Source organism: Malaya genurostris, chromosome 3 (genome assembly GCF_030247185.1).
Source record: "Malaya genurostris strain Urasoe2022 chromosome 3, Malgen_1.1, whole genome shotgun sequence".
NCBI lineage: Eukaryota > Metazoa > Arthropoda > Insecta > Diptera > Culicidae > Malaya > Malaya genurostris.
In genome coordinates, this window is record NC_080572.1 from 202,569,922 (window position 1) to 202,573,540 (window position 3,619).

Below are 3,619 nucleotides of genomic sequence, written 5' to 3' on the forward strand. Positions count from 1 at the left end.
TATTGCACAAACAGTGTGTGCATTTGTGTGTATGTGAGAGTATGTGTGCATGTATCAAATAATGTCACTCAGTTTTCTCGAAGATGGCTGGATCAATTATAATAAACCTAGATTTAACAGATTTATCTGGAGAATAGGTGAAAATGGAAAAAACGATATCACCCAGTTTTCTCGAAGAAGACTGAGTCGATTTTCACAAACTTCGGTTCAAATTAAAGATCTCATAGTCCAAGAGTCCTGTTTGAATTTGTAAGTTATGTTAGATGATGAACAAATGAACCAATTTTGACTGTACCAACTCCAGGTTTCCGGCCCCTGAGCTACCGAAAATAATGCTCAAAATCTCCGAAACGGAACTTACTTCATTTTATCCGAGATGACCAACCCGATGTTCACATGTATACAATGAAAAGTCCCATTATCCCGTAAATTGTTGATCCATTCTATCCGGATCAAAATTTCAGTTTCGGAGTCACAAAATGAAGCATGTTTAAAACTCAAACGCGTCTTTAAAAGCGGCTCAAAGCTATTTTGATTTGTAGGTTATCGTTTAGGGGTTAGCCAAATTTTGTGCTAGGGCACATAACCGTTTTTATTATTTTTACGTTTCGTCTTTGACTCATCAGTGCAGAGCAGTTCAAATTGAACTGCTTAGTGCTAAACTCGGCAGTTCAATTTGAACCGCTAAGCATTTGGCTAACCCCTAAATGATCATACCTGCATCGGCCAGAAATAGTCGAAAACACGTTTTCGTTCGGCACGTCAGAAAAGACATTGCACTCCGTTGCAAAACAAAAAGTGTTCTGTAAGTAGCAGAAACTTTACGTCTGCTTAGCGGTTCAAATTGAACTGCCGAGTTTAGCACTAAGCAGTTCAATTTGAACTGCTCTGCACTGATGAGTCAAAGACGAAACGTAAAAATAATTGTAGGTTATGTTAGTTGATGACCAAACAAACCGATTTCGTTTATACTGTTACGGAAGTAATGGAAATGAGCCAAAGAAGAGTATTTTGGATAGTACACGTTTAGTTTCATTGTAAGTCGAAGTCGGCAACTCTTAAATTCGATGATGAAGATGATTTTTAATTTTTGAATATTATATTTTAAATATTTCCAACTTCTATTCAGGCCAACCCTCAATTAAAAAATAACACGTAGCAGCTACAAAAAGGATTTTTTAACTGGAACGGTGAACGATTGCCACGTCAACCATCTATAAACGAAACATAAATATGGTATCACAAATAGAGAGAAATAGACATTACAAATAAAGAGAAGTAGACCGATGTGTTAAAAATCCGTGATCGTCAATTATAGTTGAACTGACAACTTCGATTGGAATGACAATTCGAAAAAAATGAAATAACAAATTATCTAAGCTGACAAATTCTAAACTAACAATTAATGAGATTTTTATAATTTCTATCACCATGCTGTCATCATTATAAAATTATTACTTTATTGTAATTCTGCAGTTTATTGGCATGCTGCTTTTTCATATGTCACATTTTTTTTGGAACATTTAAAATTCAAGGCAAATTGTTCGTTTGAATGCGAAAAAAGGTACCGGGTGTAAAAATTAACCGAACAGGAGTAATTTCTTCTTGAGAAGAAGTAATCCAAACGTTCCCTGTGGATCCTGAGGATTCTCGGCTTCACTCATCACTAGCGCATCGGATGGAACTGCAATTATACTTTCATCGTTAACCGCAGGCAGCGCGAAAGTAACGGCTAGCATCAGTGCCAGTAGACACGTGAGCTGTAACGAAAATACAGGATAATGAATTCATTCGATTGTTGTATAATTTAAAATTAAAATTTAACTGAAACCAGATTCAAAATGATAGATGAATGAAACAGAGTGAATATAGTTAATACACAAGTGTGTAATTTTCACCAACTCATGCGAAAAAGATGACGAATTCCGTGATTACCACTCAACAAACATTTTAGTTTCTCGGGCAGATTTTGCCTTTAGAGAGTTACTTTGTCTAAGGTTTCATTTTCTTTATTTCATTCACCTATCGTTTTCAACCTTTTTCGCATCATTTATTGTAATTACTAATTAAATAAAAATCTACCATTCCTAACAATCCGTTTATGATACTTCACTATTAAACATGTTTCAAACAATAGCTCAGCTCATAGATTTACGTGTTCCTAACTACGACAGAGTTGCACTAGTTCATTTTATCATATTAAATGTCTTCGCAATATTTCAAAAGACAATGCACTTAATATTACCGATAGGTTCAGATTTTTACTGGCACACACCACGTTTTGTGCGACTGTTCTGAGGCCATAGTTGGTGCGGCACTTTCACCCCATATAACTACAGTAAATGTTTGAAACCAGCTCCATATTTTTGGAGGATTACATATTCTCAACACTATTGACAATTTTGTATAGATTTATCATGAAATTAGAACCCTTTGTTTTCAATATTTTCATCGGCTCGTCAATTTTTTTTGGAAAAGAATACATCCAAATCAAAACTAGGAATATTTCAACTATATCACTCTATATAACTATATTCTTTTTCCTGAAATCCACTAATTGTTAATAAAAATAACACTGTTAACAATTCGTAGATTGAAAAGAATGTTCAAAACAAGTCACAATTTCTTCGTGATGAAACTTCATTTAGACTTCATCTAGAAGATTCTCGCCGATTATTACTGTAAGATCTAACAGTTAAAACTAATATTAAAACACAATCCTACCGCAAAAATGAATTTCATCATTCTAGACAGTTTCTTAAGAGTCTCAGTGTCAACTAGATGTGTCGAGAATTGATGACCTCTTCGGTCTGGCAACCACAGGGAAACTGGATTCATGGCCGTTCGGCATGTTCTTTTATATATCTCGCGGTCAGTCGCAATTTGTTTGCAACTGTCAACCGCTTATCCGGTATAGAAAGAAAAAGTCCGCATAGAAAGATTTTGATTTTCGTCTCGATTGTTCCCATACACAATGATAGTCCCATCGGTACAGCAGTTCTATAGAATATGAGACGTTCATGCTTCCACTGCAACTGGGTTTGGGTCCAGCTGTGGAGACCATTTCTCACCTGTCTGTGAAACGTCTCCATTCTGTCTATCCTTTCCTTTCATTCATTGGAACGATACCAACCAGGCTTCTAATTAGAAGACTGGTTTTTGAAAACTATGGTTTCGCGTCGATATTCGTAACTTTTGTTTACCGTGTTAATTACATCTCACTAACTCTTTCATATGACATTTTGCACACGTACAAACTTCTATACTGTATCGCATGAAATTCGATTAATTTAAGACAGTGGTTCTTTTAAAAGAACTACACGGAACGACCGAAATCAGCATTTTCGCGAAAAAATTAGTTGATTTGCTGATTTTAGTTAGTTGTTTTTTGAGACAACTAAAAAAATCTTACTTTTGCTGATTTAGATTTTTTATTCTCATTCCCTTAATAATAATAAAATATTTGTTGAAATGACTATTTTTTTTAGTTGAATTCACAAATTAAACGTACTGTCATTTCTTAGCTAAGGCACACTTCATATCCAGTCAACTAATTTTTTAGTTGAATTAAAGAAATATAATGTTGTTTTCAACCAATATGAATGGTTGAATTGGCTTC

At 34.7% G+C, this 3,619-nt stretch overlaps 1 long non-coding RNA gene across 1 annotated transcript; it reads right to left on the bottom strand.

The window, feature by feature from the left end:
- Nucleotides 1-1,458: 1,458 nt before the first annotated feature.
- LOC131439049 (uncharacterized) lies at nt 1,459-2,824 on the bottom strand. The gene is made up of 2 exons (XR_009231048.1): nt 2,725-2,824; nt 1,459-1,760 (listed from the first exon to the last, which is right to left on the bottom strand). It is a non-coding gene; the product is annotated as an uncharacterized LOC131439049 (long non-coding RNA).
- Nucleotides 2,825-3,619: the final 795 nt, after the last annotated feature.